The sequence below is a fragment of the Prosopis cineraria genome, unplaced genomic scaffold (assembly GCF_029017545.1).
Source record: "Prosopis cineraria cultivar Desert tree isolate PC_DT_omini unplaced genomic scaffold, ASM2901754v1 PC12, whole genome shotgun sequence".
In the NCBI taxonomy this organism is placed as follows: Eukaryota; Viridiplantae; Streptophyta; class Magnoliopsida; order Fabales; family Fabaceae; genus Prosopis; species Prosopis cineraria.
In genome coordinates this window covers 14,157,518-14,182,087 of record NW_026555343.1, presented here as the reverse complement: position 1 = coordinate 14,182,087, position 24,570 = coordinate 14,157,518, and the positions used below count along the sequence as shown (strand labels likewise).

The following is a 24,570-nucleotide window of genomic DNA, read 5'->3' as shown; positions in this document are numbered from 1 at the left end:
TTTTATGATTAAATATAATAAAAAGAAATATTAATATAGTGAAAATTGAGCTAATCATTTATCAATTAAGTCTTTACTCTGAACCTTCCTGATATAAGGAGGGAGAATTTTATTTTATTTCAATCTTTATAAAATTACAAAACTGCCTTTTATTTTAAAATTATATTAGCATCAGGTTTTTTTTCACTCAACTTGATCTTTTCATGGAACTAGCCAGAAGCTTCAATCGAAAAATCCCTCTGCCACTCTTATCTTCTTTCTTCTCCATGTTCCGCCCAACCGGCTTTTCCAGAGGCGCCAAATTCTCCCACTTTCGTCTGTGTTGATAGGTGCGTTGATTTCTTCTCCCTTTTTTTTTTTATACTTTGCATCACTAATCCCTCACCATCACGGGTTGTCACTCAGCTCGTCAGTCCGCCGCTTATACGCGTCGTGAGTTTTACTTTCTTTGTCTCTGATAGTGTAGTGCAGCGGCTCCTTCTACTTTGGTGTTGAGGAAGTTGATTCAATTCTTGGTTGCAGAAAATGGTCAGACCCACTGCTATCTTCTCAGTCTCTGTTTTATTTTCTTATTTTGTGGTGATGCCATTGGCTGGGTGAGGAGGTAGGTCGCCGGAGGAAATCGTGGTGCTGCTGTTAGAGGTTGCTGCCGGCGCCTTCATCATCATCATCATCTTCTTCTTCTTCTTCTTTTCTTCCCTGTCGCAGCCATACTGGAGTTTCTTCCTCCCCTGTTCAGCTGTAGTTTCGTTTACTTTCCCCTGCTTGTGCGTTATTGGTCCATCTAAAGTGAGCATCCTTAATCTCTTCTCCTTCTCCTTGATAAATAGGTGCATGTGAGTGTGTGATTTAATATGATTGAAGTTGCAAATTTTCTCTTGAGTTTCTGCTGTGCTGTCCGTGGCTGGAAAAAAAAACAAACAGAGAGAGAGAAGAAGAAAAATTGAATTAAGCTGAAATTTATGTCTTTAAAGCATTATGATGGTAAATATGGATCAGAACTTAATTTAAATTAATTTTGTTTGGGTTTGTTAATGTTGAAGAATTGGTTAAGATGAGCCTTGGTGAGAAAAAACTTAGAATTTTAGTTTAGAAATTTATGCATATAAGGTGCTCGGTAAAAGGTTTGTTAGGAAAAATCTTGATTTTGGTGATAATAATCATGTGATATCTGTATTGTGATTAATTAAATAGCTGTGGAAGGCACTTATTTGATATAAAGGAACTAGAGTTGACATTTTTCCTTTCCCACGTACTTACTTTGGATTGAATATTTTAGGCGATAAAATATATATATATATATATATATAAGAAAATGACAATAGTTTTTGCATGGGTACTAGAGATTTAAGGACCCAATATGGTTGCGAGAGTAAATTAGGAGTAAGTTATATTTATTTAGGAGTATGCCAGGTAAGTGGATAGTGTCCCAACTGATTTTTCAATAAAAATTTTCTTTACTACAATAGTACATTTGTTCGTAAAATTGTTTGAATAACGACGATGTGATTATTGAATAGTTTGTTTATTAAACTTCTTTATTTTTGTGAAATTATCTTTATTAGTTTTGAAATTTTAATAAATTAATAAATATAAGTTTGGACTTTAATTATGAGATTTCATTCTATCGAATATTGGATTGATATAAAGAATGATTGATGTGAGTTTGACTTTAAAAATGAAAATTTTAATGTGAAAGTGATGATTTTCTCGCATGTTTGAAAATGGATTTGAATGGGACTTTATACAGAATACTGGTTGTTAATGACAGTTCTGTTAGCCCTTGGCGCGTCATGGTTCACCTAGCTAGCAGGGTGTTCATAGGAGGTGCTAGCCCCGTGCGATGGTCAACGCACGTGGAACGGAGAGATGGTTATTCGTGAGTATCGTACCCATGTTTGTTTCGTGGCTTTGGCTGCGTTTGGTTACATATCCTCATGGACTATGTGTCCACGTTTGTTTCGTGGCTTCGGCTGCGTTGGGTTACTTACCCTCGTGAATTTTGTGTCAACGTTTGTCTTCGTGGCAAGAGTCGCGTTTGGTTATTTAACCTCGTGGACTGTGTGTCCACGTTTGTTAATGGTTCTGATAAGTCCCTATAATCATAAATTAAATTATTTGGTGATTTTACATTTCATTAGTTTTTTTTGTAATTTATGTATATTTATTTTCTTTATTTGTTTTCTTGAAATCACGTGACAACAATATTGGATCTGATACTTTAATGGTTCAAAATTCTATTTACAGTTATATAGAGCCATTTTATTTCAAAGTTTATTAAATTTCTATAAAAATTGTTATCTTCAACTTACGTAATTGTTTCAAACTTCTTTTTATTCTTGTTCAATTGCTTATTGTTGGGACGTTATTCACTGGAAAAATATTTTTGGTCTCAGATGGAAAGGCTCAACTTGTATTTCAACATGTTCATTGTGACATTTTATCATTCAATGAAGTGAAAGAATTACTTTGGAAAGACCCATTTGATGTAATTTGAGCCTTATATTAAAGCAATGGTCTGGCCCTTGACGCTTCACGTTGATTATTGGCAAGATCCTCACTTTTATTATAAGATTGAATAATTATTGGTAAGGAGTGCAATTTCTTTGTTTGTATTATTGTTGTTCTTTGTTGGTGATAAGTTTTGGGAAGTCTAAATTTTAGGATACATTCCGCTAAAATTATAGGAAATTTTAAATTTTGATTTCATGAAAAATATAAAACAATTAATAATAATAATAATAATAATAAAATATTTAAAAATTCTATTTATATATTATATGTGTTTATGGTTTATAAACTTGAAATTTCTTTAGTTAAGGCTTATGAGATATAAGTTTTGCATACATATCCCATGCCGGTCACACCTTATATTTTGGGGCGTGACAATAACATAATAAAAATTTAAATTTTAACATATTATTTATATAATTTTCATTATATGTATTACTAATAGAATAAAGATATTTTTTGACAAAGACTAATGGAATAAAAATATAATTGTAAATTACTTTATCTAATTTTAAAATTTATTTATAAAATTATAAAATATACAATCATCTCAAAAAAATTTAAACTACAGGCAAATATGTGATTGAAAATCGAGGGAGATAAAGAGGTGGGAGGTAAGGGGGCAAAAAAATCCATGGGTAAATTTAGAAGTAGATTTTTTTTTTCTCTCCAAAATCTATCCATTTTCAGAGAAAAGTTAGAGGAAATATGTGAGTCTTGTATGTTAGTTTTCCAAAATTGTATTAGACGTTTTTATATTTGAAAAATGATTTAAGAATCGAACAAGAAGCTCAAGCAGGATAGGAAATCATTGACGCAACAATAATTTTAGTATAGTACATGTATATCTCTTAAATGAATTATCAGCATAATTTCAGAAGATTTAAAAAATAAATAAATCAGGTCTTACACAGTTCTGAATTATATAAATATAGATTTTTTTTGATATGATGAGGGATTAGGGAGCCCTGCTAACTTGTTAGCTCAAATAAGGTATAAAACTTATAGTGAATTGTACTATTCTTAAATTAACAAGTTATAAAATATATATTATTTTGGCTTCAAAACTAATTTGTAAGGAAACTGAAATTTATGTTCGGTCCGTTCGCGAAGTTAATTAATAGGATAGCCATTCTTACGCAGAACTAACTAGTGATATGATATGTTTGATGTATATGGTATATCTACTCTCATTTGTAAATTGGACCGAATAAGATAGCAAAGAGTTAAAAAGGGGGAAATTTTGATATGATAGTTTGATTTTCGTTAATATTGTTCTCATGTTTATTATTATAACTGTTTTCAAGCTGATTTGGTTAGTTACTCATTCCTGTGGATTGCATTTTCACATTTGTTTTCATAGTTTAAATTAAATTTGTTTAGTTATATTTTCATGTATTGTATGTCTATATTTATTATCTATTGTATTCCATAAAAGCATAATTTTTAAGGTAGTTTAAAATCAACTGTATTCATTTAAAATAGTTTGGTTCAACTTAATTGAATTTGTAAAGTTTTTTTATTTGGTTTGAACATGCTTTTAGGAAAAGTCTAGGAATGATATTCTATTCAAGAACATATATTGTAGAGAACCAAGAACATGTACTACTGTTAAGAATGGGGAGAGACTGCTTGGGAACAAAAGGAGTGGGAGGATATCACATCTTAACTCAAAACCTCAAGATTTAAGTTTATGTGTCATTCCTTTTTGTTATATATTAGTTATTAAGTCTAATTTTATCAAATATGGGATTTCTCACATTGTCTTATATTTACTCATACTTGGATAACCTAACAATTATATTTATAAATTATATGTTATTTTGGCTTCCAAACTAATTTGCAAGGAAATTAAATGAAATTCACATTCAGTCCCTTCACGAAGTTAAGAGACTAGCCATCCTCATGGAACTAGTGATGTGATATGCTTGATGTACATGGTACATCTACTCTGATTTGTAATTTTGGCAGTATAAGATAGCAAAGATGTTAAATAAAAAGAAAAAAAATGGTATGATATATGACTAAACTTGGGATAATGATTTGAATACTGTTAATTAGTTTATTTTTCATTTTTTTTACCTCTCCTTCTCCTATTGGCAGCTATCTCTATTAATGAGTTGTCGCTAAAAATAATAAATAAAGCAAAGCATCAATTGATTGTAATGAGTTGTCACAAAAAAAAATGAATAAATAAATAAAGCAAAGCCGTATTTGGTTGTACGTAGTTTATAAAGTGATGCACCTAGTCATATTGAATGAGTATATTCAAGCCACTCACCAATATACAGCACGAAAATAGGTTTGTTGTCGCACAGCGAAAATTGAAAAATAAATCAATATCATATAATCAATATATGATATAAATCTGTTAGTCAAAAGACAATCTTTGACTTGGCTCATATCAGAAAACGTGCACTCACAATGTATATTACAAATATACTAATCAACATGTTACATTCTCTTCTGAGGCCTCTCTCTCTTTCTCACGCACGCACGATTTGAGTAAGAAAGCAATGAATAAGTGCATTGTCTCTTCCATTCTGAAAGTTGGGAAAGAATCAAGAACCGGTTCGGATCGGTTTATCGCACTAATAATCCAACCGGGCACAACTGATAAATCGTTGAATCGGTAGTGGGAATTTTTCAATATTTTTATTTTTTTAAAATCAAGAGGCAAATGAAGCGGCTATTTCTACACTGAAACTGGGCAAAAAGTGAAAATCAAATCGTAGGAAGAAATTGAATCTAATTAAAATCAACAAACCTTGCTTGAACTTTGTATTCTGTAGAGATACCTTAAATTGCCAGCTACTTTGACCTTTTGTTCGGAAAAAGAGTCACTCTTTTTTTGTGACTTATTTGCTGTTAAGAAAGTTGAACTTCACACGCATCCTTGGATGCACACATAACTAAAATGGTATACCAATAAAAACAAATGATAAATAAATGATTTTAATATAATATATATATATATTCAATATTTTATTTTTATTTCATGCTATTATACATTTCGGGAATAATCTAAATAAAAATTCGATCCCATACAATAATATTTCATGCTATTATGTTTTCATCTTCATTTGCCTTTCTTCAAGCTTCATGAAACTTCGCAAAACATCTGGGCGGCGAGATTATCTAAAATTTACATTAATAAATTAAAATATGTATCTTCACAGTTCGTATTATAAAAATACACCCAAATAAATAGTAAAAGAAAATTTGAATCAATTATTTTTACTTGTTAGCTTCGGTTGTTGTTATAAAAAAAATATTATGAAGATAGTATCAGTGGCAACTTCTATTGGTATTTACCTCCAAGTTCGAGTTTTCGTAAGGCTAATGGAGACATTTTTTTTTTTATATTGGAAAATCACCAGAATACCCCTTAAGAAACCACATTAGGCTTTCCCTCTTTCCTCATTTTTTTCCTTTCATTTCGTTCTTCAATTGAGAGTGAGCTTCGAAAAAAACTTTCCCTGCTGTTCTTCCTCCATCATTGTGTTCGTCACCGTCGACCGTGGGTGAACTGTAATCTTCTTCTTCTTCTTCCTTTGTCCGCGATGTAGCTTGGAGCAGAGCGGGAGAGAGCTCGACTTCTTCCTTATAGCTTTCTTCCTCCTCCCTCGTCTGTTCCGTTAGCCATTGGTGGTTGTGGTCACTATTAAAGGCCATGCCGTCAGCCGTTACCAGCATCTTCTTCCCTTTTGTTCCGCATTGATACTGTTATGAGTTGGAGGGGGGATCATTACATATATACATGAATTTGCTAGAAACTCGTACTAATAATTTTCTAAATATAATGAAAATATGAGAAATCTAATATGATCAAGCAGAAAATATAAAGAAAATAAAAGAATGAATACTTATCTTCAATTAGCTAGGTTATCACGTTTATTAAGTATATCAAAATTATAAGTTCTCAACCAATCTAAAATAACGCAATTTAAAATATTATTTTGCATGAAAAATCTCTAGGGCTATGGTGTTTTAAAAAGTAAGACAACTCCTAAATGATCATTCATTTGGTGAGGGTAATGGAAATTCACTAGACATTTTATTTAAAAACTAAAAATTATAAATAATGATTAATTGGGAATCTCACCGAATGGGGCGAAAAGCCGTGGTGTAGAATCTTGACAATTCAGAAAGTCTGTATCCTTCTATTCTATGAGCTAAAACTGGAGGTGGATGAAAAGACTTGGTCATGAATGTGTTTGAAGAATGTGAGAATGGATCATTAAATGGGAAGAGATTTTGTGGATTCTTTAAAAATTAACTAAAAATATGCAATTTTGTTGAGGACATTTTAAATTAATAATTACAATTAGAAATTGCCAACGATGATTGAGAATAAGGGTAAATAGAAAGGAGGCTTGTGGAGGTTAGAGGTTTCTAGCGAAAGTCTTTGATATGTAAAGGAAAATGGATGTATAGAAACATGGAAGACATATACCTTCACTATTAAATAATATATATATATATATTAGATGGTTATTTTTGCCTATATGAACCTTCCAATATGGCACCGTCATATATTGATAAAATAAATATTGAACAGTTATTAGAACCGTTCAATATTATAATATTGGATGGTTCAAAGACCTGTCTAATATAGTGTCAGAATAGATGGTACAAGTAAAGAATTTATTAAATGGTTATTTTTAAAAACTGTCCAGTACATGGACATATTAGACAATTTTGATCATAACCATCCAATATACTAATACATATTGGACAGTTCTGATCATAACCGTCCAATATATTGTAATTTTTTTTAAATACACTTACAAACTAGTTTAATTTAATTCAGTCCAATTCATAGTTATACTAAACTAAATTGAATTATAGTAAACTAACAATTTTATTAAAATAAAAAAATTTGTTACCTATACAATTGATCAACATATATAATACTAAGTAAAACAAAGTTGTTTGCTAGACTAAATTAAAATTATTTTAAATTATAAAAAGTAAAATAAAAAAGTGCAATTTATTTATTTTTGGCCTACAATTGGAAAATGTACTCACACCATTCCTTAATAACTTCATTGATGTGATGATCCCTGAATTCTTTACAATATGAATCGAGATAATACTGCAATAATGTAATATAACAATAAAGTTAATTATTTCAACAAATTTAAATTCATAATCACATATAATTTAATGTAAATAACATACATATCGTAGGGGGGGATTAGAGTCATCCCATGAGTGATGATGTCTTTAAGAAATCTCATGATACAATATCCACAATCCTCACTATATGCTATTTGTCGTGGGCACTGCATAGAAAAACTAATAAACATGTTATTAAATTAATTAGAAAACTAAAATTGATTTTTAAAATTAGTAATGAGAAGTACTTTTATTATCCTCTAGTTAGGGTAGGCTAGATCATATGACTTATACTTTAATGATACATGTAAGTTCTTTTCAGTGTGATAAAGCACCATAGCCCTGATAAAAAAGAAAATAAGTTAAAATTAGAAATTTAAAATAAAAAAAATAGAGAAATATTAATTAAAATGTAAACTTATAAATTAAATAATTCTATCATGTCTAGTCTATTATCTAGCTGCTCACTAGCAGAATTCAAGTAGTAAAACTTTGCAATTGTAACAATAGCCGGCATAATGCCGATCAGCATCTAGTGGCTCCTAAAACAATTTGAAAACACATGTCATGAAACTTAAAATGACAAGATAAATTAAATAAATTAGGATACCACTGAACTCACCGCCAGAAATAATGTCCTCCTAGTAGGGTTTTTTACCTCAAAGTACTTTGCAAATATTTGAGTTTGGCTATGCCACACCTTGGTAGTGATGTCGTGATGAGCAGAGACATCATGAGGATAGACAAAGACAAATTTTGATGCAAGATCACCAAGGATGATAAAATTTTCATATAGGTACCTAAATGAAAAAGAATAAACAAATTATTATATTATATTAAGTTTAAAATATAATAAAAAGTCATATAAACAATATGTACCTTATATAAAAATAAACCACATTTTAGTTGATCAAAACGCGCTTGAGGACTTTGTTGATCATTTCAACCCCAATCACATCATGTTGTTCTCTACCATACATAGTCTGGTCAAAGCTGATAAGCATTGTAGAATCAACAAACAACTTTGCATATGCCTCAAGTATGCTCTAGTAGGTTTTTGGCAATTGGTTTGGCACAACTATCTCAACTTGGGATAATTGGCCCGATTGTCTAGTGATGCCCCTCCCTTTAAACTGCATACCAATTACATAGTTAGAGACCAATTATGTAACATATACATAAAAAGGTAACTAGCATACCTGTTGATTTTGTGCTTCATCGTCTACACAAAAGCAAATCCTAGGCCATGTAATAAAGTTGCCACTTACTTCTCCAACAATAAACACGTCTAAGGTGGGAAATGGGCAACGAGTAGTTGGCATCAATGGGTTCAAGAATCAACCCTCACATAGTCTATAGGTATCAGCATATTGTGTATGGTATTTTTTTTAGGGATATTAAACACACGACTTCTTGCCACTTTGTGTCTATCAGGGCTATTTGCCACGAAAAGGCAATCGTGCTAGCCTTAAATAAAAATAGTATAAGTTAATAAAATAATGGTAAACCAAAGTTAAGGAATAAAAATAATATATACCTAAGGAATATGACTAGATGGTTGGGCCATGCTGCAACTATCTATCTTGCTAGGACTTATGTGCTCAAAGGGCAACTTCCCAAAATTGTTAGCCCTAAGTAGTGCCTCAATCATTTTTTGTTGCCCTTCTACTTGTTGTTTTAGAGTATTAAACTCAGCTGAAGAAGGCACATCTTTTGGAGTCTTTTTTCCCATTATTTGTTTCTTTAAGACCCCCATGCCAACACCCCTAACACGACCCAGGTGATCACGATTTTCTAATGTCTTTTCTAAGACATCTTTGTCTTGGGGAAGCTTGCCTTTAGAAACTTCTTCTAAGATGATACTCTATTGATCATAATTTAGAAAAAAACAAGTTATTAAAATAGCAATTACTAACATGTTATGCAAGTTGAGAATGAAAGTACTTACAACTTTTTCAGCAAGTTCTCAAACATGTTCACCCACATAGTTACCATCTTTATCAATCCAACCTAATATAAAGAGTATGGCTGGTGATATAGAGCTCTCTGGTGTGCCCTTTTCATCAATCTATGCATTAAAATTCATTAGTGACATCACATATTGCATATCAATTAATAAATTCAAAACATACCACTTGTTGCTCGACCCTAAATACCTTAAGCGCCCTTTTAAGAAAGGGAAAAGATTTTTTTCCCTTAACTCTATTCTTTTAGCTCAATTCCTAAAAAAATAAAAAGTACCATGATTTTAGTGATCAATTCATATAAAATTATTGTACAAAATATTGTGATCCTTACCAAGAATGACTTGTCAAGGTGCCTAGCAACAAAAGCATCCCAATGCCCTTGTTTGACAATGGGTCTTATCAACTCAGAGACAGTAGGACTAATATGACCACCGATATGAGTTATGTATTTTGATCCTACAAAATATTGAAAGGCTCAATGTGCCTTATATGCTATTTCCATGATAAAATGGCTTTGACTGGCATCAATCTCAAATACCAACTACTCAATCAACAGATTTAAGATATAAATTAGAAAATTAACATGATAATATAATAAATCAATTAATATTATAAATGCATATATATTACCTTAACTTGTTCCCATATAAAATCCATGGAGCCTGAATCTACATCATGCCAACTAGTAATTGATAATCCTAAATGCCTTCTAGTCACGACCCTGATGTAGCTAGAGAATTTATGCTTGTTGGTCCTAATTAGTTGACCCTTTGAATTTTACTGAAGAAAATATTTAACCTCACCCATCAATACCAAGCCTTTCCTTATTGATGTGACCACAGCTTCTTAAACATTTTTAGCCATAGGCTGATTGGTGGATGTAGAGGGATGATCGCCCATTAGTAAGTCAGGAAGTAGGTTAGGAGGTGAACTAGTGGCATTGGGAGGATTATTGAATAGGTTATTAGTTGAAATGGGGTCACCAAGTCTCCTAGATGGTATTTTGGGAGCCATTTACCTATAATAAAATAGTTAAAAGATAAAATAGAAATAGTAATTAAGAAAATTAAAATACACAAGGCACAAATAAAATATAAATAGTAATTAAAAAAATTAAAATACACCAGGCACAAATAAAAACACAAATAGTAATTAAGAAAATTGATCACCACAAGATTAAGTCAATCTTTTTCTTTTCCTCGTCTTCTTTTAAACTTTTTCTTTCTTGATAGCTCGATTTAATTTCTTAATCTTCTCTTTCATTCTTTTGCCTTAGCATCTCTAATTCTTTCGTTTGCATGCCATGTCAAAATTTTTGAATCTACTACACTGCTATACAAGTGTTTAAACGTAGGCACAATGGAAAAGTACCATACCACCTTCTCTGGACTCATTCCATTATCCTTATAGTAAGATGCATTTACATTTAGGACACTCAGTTAATAATGCATATTCATTCCGAAACAAAGCACAATCATTAGGGCAAGCATGTATCTTCTCATAACTCAGGCCCACAGATCACAACACTTGTTTTGAATTGTATGTTCGGATTAGAAGCTTGTTACCCTTCGACAACATTTCATGAATAAGTGAAAGAAATTCTGTGAAGATTATATCAGTCAACCCAACTCTTGCTTTCAAGTTGAACAATCTCAGCATAGTGATCAGTTTTGAGAATTATGTGCAATTGGTGTATAAAGGTGTTCCTACATCATTTCCCAAACTCTCAAGTATTTTTGAACAATCCCGGAGTTCCTCTTCAACAGCATTAGTCATCTTTCCAACACGATCATCCTCATCTATACTTGTTTCGAAATCATGTGACATGTACGTATTGCTATACCCATGATTATATGACTCACCATGATTATGCTAACATGTATAGGTATGATCAATTTCAAAGTACACTAAATGATCTTCCAACTCGCTCGCACTAACCCACTTCAAGATGTCACATTTTACATAAGGGCACACAATGCTATTATGGTCTGCCTCATGCTCTAATGCAAATCTAATGAACTCCTTCACCCCCATCGACATATTCTTTTGTGACTTTATTCGCAGACATCCATTTCTTGTCCATAATCTCTCTCAATCTAACAAGAATTATTGAAATAAATGATATTAGTGATTCAATCATATTGAAAGAGTTAGTTTAATAAATATATTAATTACTAACTCAATCAATCATGAGCCACATGCTTTTACACACACACACACATCATCCCTCTCTAAAATAATTAAATTTAAGATAATACTTAGAATTATATTAAATTAATTGTAAGTATTTTATCTTATGTGAAAACTTGAAAACAAGTAAATTCTTTTATTTATAAATTATAAATAATTTATAACACTTATTTTTATAATTTCTTTAGGCATTGTATTTGATTTTATATATATATATATATATATATTTATAATCCAAACAACATTAGGGCCCATGTGTTTAACATTAAAAAAATTAGAAACTAGAAAATTGATTTATTTTATAAAAAGTTATTTATTTTGTAAACATTTAAAAAAATTAGAAATTATTTTATGTTAGTTACAATCATAAAAAATCATTTTTTACTTATAATAATAAGCAATATATAATATATATATATTTCAATATTAAAATTAATATATAGGCCTAACTATTATAAAAATTATATATCATTAATTTATAAAAACTAATTTCATTAAAATTTTCTACCCCCATTCAAAACAAATAAAAAAATTTCTTGCATAAAAAAACTGTCTTTTAATTTTAAAAAAAATAAATAAAAGAGACCTTAAAATGCCAAACTATTAATTTCAAACAAAAATTTGGCAGCATAACGGCATAAAAATAAAATTTTTTTAAGCATTTTATCCTCATTCCGATCACATTATCATTATCATCAAAAACAACAATATCATATGTTATTTAAAATTACAAATTATACATAAGTAATAATTTCAAATAAGCTAAAAGTACTTATATACAATTTCAATCACCATAAAACTTTATATACTATTCAATCATCAATTAAAAATCAAATAATAAAAAATTTTCACTCAAACTAGTTAAATATTGTTCAAACAAAAAATATATAAAAAATAGACAATAAATTTTCAAGTGACCTATAACTTAAACTTTATGAGAGTTCTTGCCAAAGGTTTTTTTTTTTCTATGAAGCATTTCATCGAACAACTTACGTGCGACACCAATAACATTCAAAATCAATATAATCTAATCTAACAAACCAAAAGCCTAATCAAGAACCAGTAATCCATACAACAATCAAATACAAAAACTAGGTTAAATCATTTTAGAGAGCAAGAGATTTAGAAGAAATGAGAAGAGAAAATGCAAGCACTTACTGAATGGGGGGCATGAGGAGAGACAAGAGTTGTGGGAGATGAGTCTTTAGTGGCAGAGCAAGAGAAGAGAGGCGTGGGAGAGCAAGAGAGAGCTTGGAAGAGGTTAATGGCCGAAATGAGAGGAGAGGAGACTGGAGGAGAGATGCCGAAATGAGATCTGGAACTAGAGGGAGAGAAGACGCCGAAAATAAAATTAAACTTAGGAGCTGATATAAAGGCAAATATTGGACAGTTAAAATATTAACCATCCAATATTAATTAGCTTTATTGGATGGTTATTCGTAATAATCATCCAATAAAGTCTAAAAAAAAAATTTGCAAAACTGAAAAATTAAAACATATATTGGACGGTTCTAAAAATAACTGTCCAATATATCTCTTATATTGGGCAGTTATTTATTAAACTATTCAATGTTATAATTTATTGAATAATTATAATTATAACCGTCTAATAAGGCCTATCATATATACTCATTTTTGTAGTAGTGCTTTGTTGCAATCACCAAAGTTACCATGGTTGACAAGAGAAATACTTAGGTAGATCGGGTGTGTCACATCATGTAGTTTGTCCAATTAAAATATTCTAAGTAATTTAAATAAAATATTGTGTGACATTTTTAATTGGTTTTATTCTTATAATAAAATGAATATTTGATTTCTTGCCTTTTATTTCTTTACTATCATTAATATCATAATTAATTTATATTTAATACTATTTAAATATTATATTTTTATTGAATAAATTATAAATGATATGGTAGGCCCAATTTACCTTAGAATTTCTTGATTAGCAGTGGGATTTGAAATTACATTGAGAACACATTCTAAAGTTACACAACAAAATTACCATTTGGGAGGAAGAGAGGCAGAGAGGGAAGTTCCTGCATAATGCGTAGATCACCTACCAATAAATTTTTTTTAAACCTATAACTTTGTGGGTCATGGGTCAAAGTTTTACCAACTGAACTGTAGCAACCCAAAATAATAATAATAATAATAATAAATAATTTTAAGTTAAAAATTTATGTAATAATGTATTCTAATATTAATTATATTAATTCTTGGGATGACCATTGCGTAGCTGGTGTACTTGAAGCAGCATATGTATCCCTCCCAACATATATTGAGTATCCAAGACTTTTCAAAGGAAGAGTTTATTTTTATTGCCTTTTTGCCTTATGAAATTACAAAACAGTCCCTCTTCAAATCTGATAAAAACCTTTACTCTCTCCTTCAATTTTTCCAGACATCAAGAGAGAGAGAGATGCTCTGATATTGGTATTCCTTCTTCCTCCTCTGTACCGTTGCTGCCTTCTCTTCAGTTTCAGCCACCGCCGTCTGGCATGCTTGCCTCTACTCCGTCTGCTGTTGGTCAGTCAACTCATGACTTCTGCTCTCTGTTTTTTCCTTTCTTCCAGATTACATAGGTTCTTCTCCCTCCTCTATTCAGGTGCATGTGTGAGCATTTAGATCTTCCTCCCCTTCAATTTCGTTAATGTTCGTCGCCGATGAGGGTGGAGACTCATGCTATCCTGATTTGCTCAAGTTGTTCTCTATGCTCCCTGTTTCCATTCACCCACTCTGTCTGGGGTTCTGGCCGTGTTGTTCTAAGGTGAGAAGTCACAAAGCATCTGAACTGGGGGGCTGTTGCTGTGAGCTCGTGTTGGTGCTGTTGAACCAGTCTTCCTTCCTTTTATGTGCGTGGTGACAGTGTTGTTTTCCTCTCCCCTGTTCAGCCATAAACTCTGACATCTCCTCCCTCTTTCTCTGTCATTTGCACTGATAAGGTGAGGGATCTCCTCGTCTCATTTTTCTCTTAGTCTGCACATATGTAACTGGACTATTGAAGTGGCAAAATGTATGTCCTATGTTGCTGGTGCTATCGTGCTGCTGTAGGAGGGAGAAGCCTCAAATTTGAGTTGGAAATTCATTTTAAAGCTTGATAATAATAATATATATATATATATATGTATGTATGTATATATGGGTCATAATTTTGGAGCTAAATAAATCTTATTTGGATTAATTTATGTTAAAGAAATTATTAAGAAAAGAATGGAAGAAAATAGCTTAGATATACAACTTAATAATTGGCCCTATGAAATACTTGTTAAAATTCTTATAAAAAGAAATTGAACTTAATTTTAAATATTTTAAACTTTTATTTGTTCCTGGAATTTGTATAGTTAATAGTAAATTGTTGGATATTTTTATTGAATAGTTAGAATTTATGTACCTAAAGTAATTGGTGCAAAACCTAAGAGAAAAATTTACCTCAAGAAAATAGAGTGGCATGGTTAAATCTTTATGGAGGAGGTTAGAAGGATGAATGATAATGCTTGGACTAACTTTAAAGCATAAATTTGATTTTGAATTTTAGATTATGATGGTTAATTTAAAATTGTGTTAAAGATTGAAAATTTATTAAAATTTTATTTATTTTATCTTTATAGGGTGTGTGGAAGAATAGAATTCTAATAGAAATTGAAGACAGAATATTTTAAAAATTTAGAGCTTTAACATGTAAGTGAATGGTATCCAATTTAATTTATTTTTAATAGTCTTTTACTGAAATATTTTACTCTTATAAATTACATTAACTTTAAAAATTATGTAATATTGATGAAGGATAATTAAATTATGATATATACATTTATTTTTTCTCAAAAATATATTTCCAAGATTGAGAAAGCATTTTTGTTTGTTTGTTAAACTTTGAAATTTCTTGGTTACTCAATTAATACAAGTTTGTATATTAACTATAAAGTATTATTTTAGCACATTTTAAGATTTGAAATAATTCATGCGAATTTGACATTGAGAATGATAATTTTATTACATAAATAATTATCTTTCTCACATATTTGAAATGTGAGTTTTAAGAGGACTCTAAACAGAATGCAACTGCTAATAGTAGTTTCGTTAACTCGTTGTGCATTGTGGTTAATTATTCATGGGCTTCATACTTGCATTTTATTTTCATGGCCTTAAGCCACATTTAATTAATATTACTCTCGTGGACTGTATATTCACGTTTGTTACCTGTTCTGTTAAGTTCTCACAATTCTAAATTTTGATTAACATGTGTTTTTGAAATTTTAATGGTTTTGCTTAGCAAGTATATTATTTTAATTTATATATAAATAATTTATTTTCTTTAAGCATGATAGAATAAAGTACTTTCAATTCACTCTCATTTTGTAATTATGATTATAATTTACAAACCTATGAGGTTTTTATGTTGAATTATCATCTTTTCAATTAGTTTACATTAGTATTTGAGTTTATTGTTTTAATTATTTTAAATTCTATTTTAGGAATGCTATTCACTAGAAAATTTATTTTAGTCTCAAATTCATTAGCTAACATTAATTTCCTGCCGACCCTCTAAAGGTAATACAGTTATATTGGGTGAAAATTTTGCTTGGTATTGTTATCTTTTGATGTAAATATTTTAAAACTCATTTTAAATTTAGAAGAAAGATCAGTTGCTCCATATAGATTGTTGTTAGAATTTTATCTTGATTTATATAATGTTTATGGCTAGAAGAAGCTAAACTCCTGATTGATATTATATTCTATAAAAAAATTTCTGTTCTAGAATTTTCAGGAGATTCTATTTACAGGATAGGTTCTACCAAAATTTTTACAAAAAACATTGAAACCTTGCTATAATGATTAGTATCAAAAATGTCAGAATTTCCCCATAATCTGATTATTTTTTAAAATGGAATGAATTTATATTTTGAGACTTATAAAAATGTATGAAATGATTCGAACTCATGTTGAAGACTCTCTATTCTCTAGACGTGACATGAACCAACCTTTATTGATTGCTTTGGTGAGTTATAGGTCAAATCTACAGACATTCCATTTTGTTTCCAGTTGCATGAGTTGGGTCCTTTCCTTAAAATATATTAGATGAATGCTTGAATCACACTCTACAACCCTCAGTTATTTTTTATTACAATATTGTCCCAATGATTTTATGGGCTGAGCTATATCCACCAGGGGTGAACTTACATATAAACCCAACAAGATGGCTAGCCATAGAAGAAAGATGAAGTAAACAAGTCACTTTAGAGAGATAGGCAAAGAAAAATAATGGAGGGAATAATTGAAAAGAGGCCTCTAGCTAGAAAGCCAGAGACAGAGAGACCCATGACAAAAGGGTTCATCTTTTGGTAGTCAGGATAAAATATTAGTTTTGGATCTATTCAAGTTTTTTTTTAGTTGCATGAAATCTCTCTATTTTTTTTTAAATTACAAGACAAGCCTAGGCTTGGAAATTCCTAACACTAAAGGAAAAGTAAACAAAACAGATTACACATTTCTATCCAAATGATAGAAACCAAGACAACTTGACATGGGTGCATTCAAAAGGATAAAGCAATCAGTCACATTATGTGCGTCCTTGGCAAGATAGTCTGCCACACGATTGATCTCTCTATTAAAGTATTGAACATGTATGTCTTCAGTCGAAGATAAGAGTCTAGCTTCATGTTCCTCTTGCCTAAGTGGATGATCCGGCACACATCCTTGTTGCAAAAGCTAAATCAAAGTTATGCAGTAAATATAAGTAAAATTATATTGTTTACTAATTCTCAATCCTTCCATAAGACCTTGAAGTTCAATAGCTATAGGTGGTAAGAAACCAAGTCGTTTTTGGAATCTTATAATCCAATCGCCACTTGAATTCCTAATGACTCCTCCACAAGTACATATCCCTCATGGTTGACCGATCCATCTGTATCAAGCCTATAATAACCAGTCGAGTGATGTCTCCATTTCTCCTCGAAGCCTTCCATTTCTGAAAATTTTATATTTAAATTTTCCATTTGCCTCTGTTTCCATCAAATGAAACTTGATGCTTTGAACAATTTTAGATGCATTAAAATGTTTTCCTTCCATAACTTCCTTACATTGATTCTTCCATAGCATCCAAGACACAGAGCAAAAAAATTTTATCTAAGGCCATTGTTGATTGTCAGCTCTACCCAATTCATACTGTGAGTTATATTTTAGCCATTCTTGTAAGTTAAAAGAAAGAAAAGAAGACAAATATATAGGGTTAATTAAGGAAAGCCAAACTTCTCTAGCAATCTCACACTCTCAGAGAATATGTATTGTGTTCTCCTCTCTATCACACTCAAAAGGACAACATTCATTATGTGATAAACCATGTTTTGCTCTTAGTAGGTTTATAGGAAGTCTCTCATGAAAAATCTGCCAAAAGAAGTGTTTCACTCTATCAGAGACTGGCTAATGCCACATTTTCTTCCAATGCCACATTTTCTTCCAAAGAGGTTCCCGCAGTGTGGTGTTAGGATTTTGCAGGAAGTTATAGGCTGCCTTCATATTGAATCGTCCATCTAAGGATGATCTCCAAACAAACAAATCCTCCCTTCCCTCACGTGGCAGGTTCACTATTATAATTTTCTAAATCACCCAATTTGGAAAGTACTGAGTCCATTACTTAACATTCCAATCACCATTGGGTAGAACAAAATGATTCACAGTTGCCTCTCTGTGTAGTAAAGAAGGATTTTAAAATGCATAATGCACGAGTGGTTGTTGAAGTGGAGTCCACAAGTCCCACCAAAATCTTGTAGTTTTGCTATTGTTGACTTTCTTTCCCACTCCTTTCATAAAGGTATCCCAAATTGAGACAATACTATTCCAGACCACTGAAGCCTTCTTTTTCTTTGCAACCTTTGGAAGGCCCCTTTCTCCACATTGATATTTTATTCTAAGGCATTTGACCCAAAAAACCTCTGGATTTGTCATCAATTTCTAGCATAATTTCATAAGAAATGCCCAATTCTGCTTACGAAGGTCTTTGAAGCCAAAGCTGCCAGTCTCCTTGTTTTGGTTTATGGTTTCCCAGGCCACTAGATGAATTTTTCACCCTTCCTGTCCTTGATTCTAGTAGAAGGTTCTGCTAGCTTTCTCAATATCATTTAGTATACCTTTTGGAATGAGCATGGATTGCATTTGATAGTTAGGGATGGCAATAATAACAGAATTAATGAGGACAGCCTGTCCTGCTGGGGAGAGATATCGTCTTTTCTAAGTAGAAACTTCTTCTGTACTCTTTGAAGGATCAATCTAAAAGTTGTTGTTGAGACTCTATGATGAATCAATGGTGCCCCCAGGTATTTACCAAGGTCTACTGTTAAGCCAGTCCCTAATAAATCACTCAATTCTTTTGCATGATTGAAGTTAATATTTTTTAAGAAAAAGACCTTGGATTTGTTCAAATTGATCTTATGCCCAAATGCCTTGCAGAAAGTATTCATTGTATCGTGCAAGATCTCTACTTGAGTCTGAGAGGATTTAGCAAATAGAAACAAATCATTGGTGAAAAATAAGTGTGATATGTTTGGCCCCTTAGGACTCAATTTGAGAGGTCTCCATTCTTTATCCTTTATCTTCCTATTGATCAAATGCCCTAGACTTTTCATGCATAGAACAAAGAGATATGAATTGAGTGGGTCCCCTTGTCAGACTCCATGTGAAGGTGTGAAAGCCTCAGTTTTCAAGCCATTACATAAGATTTTTATAGTAACCAGAGATACACATGCCATGATTAATCTGATGAAATCTTGTTGTAACCTGACACTGTAAAGGGTCTCTTCAAGGAAGTTCCAATCAAGTCTGTCATAGGCCTTTTCCATATCTACTTTTATTGCCATATACCCCTGGTTGCCCTTCTTATTGTGTGTCGTATGAATAGCCTCTTATGCTATTATGACGTTATCACAACCTTGGTGTCCCATAATAAAACTGCACTATTTGAGGGGGATGATTTTATTTATTACACTCTTCAACCTATTAGCAATGAGCTTGGTTATAACTTTGAAACTAACATTACATAACAATATTAGTCTAAACTCTTTGAGTGATGTTCGATGTTTAACCTTAGGAATTAGTACGATATTTGTGTGATTGATATCCTTGATCTTTGAGGGATTGAGGAACACTCCTTAATAAGATCACAAATTTTGCTACCCACTTACATCCATTGGCTTTGGAAGAAATGTGCTTGTAAACCATCCGGCCTTAGAGCTTTGAAATCCCCCATACTAAACCCAACATTCTTGATTTCCACATCTGATAGTCCACCTTGAATATAACGAAGTTCATTATCATCAATAGTGGGAAAGTCATTTGGCCAAACAATGTCCCTTTGCACATTAAGGTCACTAGAATAAAGGTTTATATAAAAATCACTGGCCTCCTTTTAAGCTGTTCTTTATCCACAATCCAATTCCCAAAGTCATCTTGTAAAGCCTCTATATTACCTCTCTTGCATTTCATTACAGTAGTGGCATGGAAGTACTTCGTATTTTTGTCTCCTCACTGGAGCCAATTACACCTAGATTTCTGGTACCATATCATTTCCTCTTGTGCTAATAATTTCTGATAGTCTTGCCACAATTGCTTTTCAAGCCTGTATAACCCCTGGTGATTACAAGATTGGCACTTCTTGTCAATCTCTTTGATTCTTTTGAGAGTCTCATTTTTCTTTTTTGGGATACTGCCAACTTGGTTTTCATTCCAATCAAAGGCAACTTTGCTGAAATTAATTACCCCGTCTAACCAATCTCTATTTGCCTATGTGTCTTCACCATATCTGAAAAACCATCTTCAAGAGCCCAGGCTGCTTGATACATAAAACATTTTGGCCTTCGACCGCTCATAGAGTATGTACTATCAAAGACTACCAGTAACCTGTGGTCTGATTTATATCGGAGACCATGAAAGACCTTGAAATGAGAATGCAATTCTTCCCATTGGAGATTGCAAAAAGTCCAATCTAATCTTTCTCTAACCTCTTTTTTTTCCCAAGTGAAGCGATCGCCCACAAAAGGTACTTCGATGAGGTTAGAATCAATGATACAGTTCTAAAACTGAGACATAGATTGTTGCAAAGGGGGTGCACCGCCATATTTATCCGAAGGGTTCAAAAAGCAGTTGAAATCACCAATTACTAACCATGCTTCCTGACTTAAGTCTCTCGAAAGTGAGACAAGAATTTTCCACAAGTCTTTTTGTTTATTTGCCTGTGTTTCCCATACACAAATGTAACAAAGGATGTTTGAAGAGATATCAATTTAATGATTTTACAGTGAAGAGTTTGAGTAGAGGAGTCGATATAATCAACCTTAATGGACATTAGCATTCCAGAGAACCCAGATCCCTCCAGAATATCCTGTGGCTTCAACCCTTATCCAATGATCAAACCCAATTTTCGCACAACCTTTCTGCTTGGGTTCCACTAATTCGAGGTTCAGTGAGATAGAGAACATCAACATGAAAGGTATTAACCAAATGATGAACGATACCAGAAAAAGAATGACTCCCGGCACCACGACAATTCCATGAAGCAACAATCATTAAATATAAATGGATAGTGATTATTCCACTGACCTTAGTCTAAATGATCATCGCAAAATTCTACTACCATCTTGTTTGGAAAATTCGTTGCCATCATTTCTTCTGAGGGCACCTTCTCTTCTATTTATGTCTCCGCCACAACTTCAATATCCAGTGGGTCTGGCGATAGATTGCAATTCCCATGTGGAGGTTGAATTAGCTGCACTGACGATAATGGGGGAGTGTGACAAGAATTGCTTTGTAGCGCGTGTGAATGTGGAGTAATAGCTGGCCATCCCTCAATTGGATTGAGGGTCATTGATTCTGAATTGTTAATATTACCATTGACAATCACAAGGTTTTCTTGCCTATTCCTTGTATTTTGGCTATGATCCAATCCAATAGACATGGTAGGCTTATTATTTGGGCTTTTCCCTTCCCACGGAGATAAGTTTCTGTCATATTATTATTTTCTGCAGCTTTATTATTTACGTCTCCTGAATATTGATTATTACCTTTTTTCTTGCCTTGATCATTTTTTCCGCTGCCCACTACTCAAGGTTGATATCTGTAAGTTTGCTCTGGTAATTGTTCCTCTTCTCTGCACTTCATCCGCACCATACTTTTCTCTGTTGCCAGCTGGATACCCTCATTAATGTTAAAAATTTGTTTGTTAGATGGTTCTCCCTCCTCTTCCACAATAGACAGGACTTGAAATCTTGAGGCAGAAGTAATCTGATTTTCTTTTCGGCTTCTTCCACTGTTTTCGATCGGGGGGCATTTTTCGATGACCCAGGTCGTCCATGAAAGAGAAGAAAATCGAGGTTGGATGTGAAACTCTTGCTTACTCTGTTATTCTCTGTTTTTTTTTAGAAACAGAACTCTTCTGTGCGGCTGCGTGCGTCGTTGCATGAAATCTCTTACATATTTACTCTTTCCCTAAGGAAAAGCCAATAATTATATTGCATCTCTAATTTATGAGAAAAAGTTTAAATAAGTGGGTCCCAGTCAAAAAAACACTCATTGCATCTCTAATCTTAGCCAAAAAAGCTAGCAAACCTGGCCAAATAAAAAACTTATAATTACAAGAAACATATTTAACTATGAATTTTTTTTATCAGTACTATTTTATTTGTTTATAGTTTTTTTTAAATCTAGAGTAGAATATATATTAATGTAATTTGAATCTTAGCCGTTGTTAAATACAAAAAATTCATTATAAAAGTAGCTAGCTAGCAATACACAAATTAAAAAAAAAACACATCACACACACCTATCAACTATGAAGAGCAGTTTTAATTGATTAATGTACGCTCGCATAGTTATATGTATTCATTTTTAAGACTTGAAGCATTTCCGCAATGACTAGGGAATTTGGAAATTTTTGAAATATGAAAATAAACAATTAATTGACTAAGTAAATAAAATAATTGTGAAAAATGAGCCAGCAATTGGGGGGAGTATGTAATGACCCATAGCAAAATTATGTGTAATTCAGTTGCAAATTTACTACCATAGCTCTTAAATTTAAGATATTGACTTGTAAATATTAAAGTATTATTTTTTAAAAAATTATTATAAATTTAATATTTTGGCTTGTAAATTTACGAAGTTTGACTTATAAATATTAAATTAATGTAAGAGGTTGGCTTGTAAATTAATATAAGAAGTTGAGTGCAAATCTTGAAAATTTACTTGTAAATATTGAAGACTTGTAAATATGTTATGTTTGATTCATAGTAAATGTTAAATATAAAATATCAATAAAAATATATTTCAAAAAAAAAAGTTGACTGATTTAAGGTTGTCAGCCACCAGTTGATGGTCGCTAGCCACCAGTTAACGCTGGCCGAATGATCAATGCCTACTGGTGGTGTAATAACCTTAAATTTTACAATAAAAAAAATCTCTAATTTATTTTTTATTTAAATTAATTTAAGATAAATGAAGAAGGGTGAGTTAATGAAAGTTATGTTAATGACTTACTTAAAGGTTTAATATTTAATTTTTTTAATAATAGATTAATTTTATTTAGTTTAAATTTGAAAAAAATTGCCAAAATATTCGTGTCTTTTATTGTTGTTAAAAGAAATATTGGGCTCTCATAATTTTTACAATTTCTTAAAGTTGAAATGTACATACTCTCTCTCGGTCAGACATGCACGCACCGCCTTTTATTTCCCTTCCCCTCCTTCGGCCATTTTTTTGAAAAATTCAGAAGCATCTCCTCTGCTCTTCTTCGATTCCAGCATGTCCATGGCGTTCTCCATCCTTCCTCTTCAGTCTTCAACGTCGCCGGCTTGCGAAATGTTAGAGTGCGTCGTCTGTTTGCTGCTGCCGTGAGCTTTCATCTTCCCCTCTGCTGCGCGCCGATTTCCTTTCCCTTTCTTTCTGCAGCATCAACCTTCTTCCTTCACTCAGCTGAGAGCCACTGGTGATTGTGTCAGAGTCATACTCGCGCAACCTTCTCCTTCCTCCTCCGTCAAGCAACAGCCTGGATGCATCAGAAATCTTCTTCCCCTGTTCTGTCTATTGCTGAAGCATCCTTCAATCTCTCCCTCGGCCACTCCTTTCTCTTTGGTCCTGCTTCCGTGTGAGTGTGCGATGGACCCTTTTTTTTCCATGGCTATGCAACTAGTTTCCTCTTTTTGCTTCTGTCGCTGCTGATTGAAGGTAAGGAGCTTCGAACTCCCTTCTTGTTGCTGGTCTGTTTGGCTGTGTGTTTTAAATTTCGGAGATTGTGGATTTTTCCTCTTGCTTTGCTGCTGTGCACGTTGAATAGAGGAGGAAGGGTTTAGGCAAACTGGAAGTTTTCAAATTTTGAGATTTAGTATTGTAAATTTGAATTATATTTGAGCTTATTATTATTATTATTTGCTTGGAAGATTGATTGAATGTTGGAAGACTGGTTTAATCTAGATATTGATATTGAACAAGTTTGGAAAGAATATTAAAGAAAAGAGGTTTGGTATTTGTTTGAATCTGATATTGATATTGAACAAGTTTGGAAAGAATATTAAAGAAAAGAGGTTTGGTATTTGTTTGAATCTGAATGTATATGAGATGTTTGACAAATACACAAAGTTGGAATTAAAAGTGGAGATTTTGAAAGAAAATTTTCATTGATAGTTCAACTATCCAATTACTATTATGTATTGATTTTTGGAATATCTATTGAATGTTGTGAAATGATAAGAACCCGACTAAAATTTTATTGTATGTTAAGGGGATTGGAAGAAAAAAA

General features: G+C 32.1%; 1 pseudogene; it reads right to left on the bottom strand.

Moving 5' to 3' along the window:
* The window catches only part of LOC129289139 (very-long-chain aldehyde decarbonylase CER1-like), a 43,036-nt pseudogene extending 22,386 nt beyond the window's left edge, over nt 1-20,650 (bottom strand).
* Nucleotides 20,651-24,570: the final 3,920 nt, after the last annotated feature.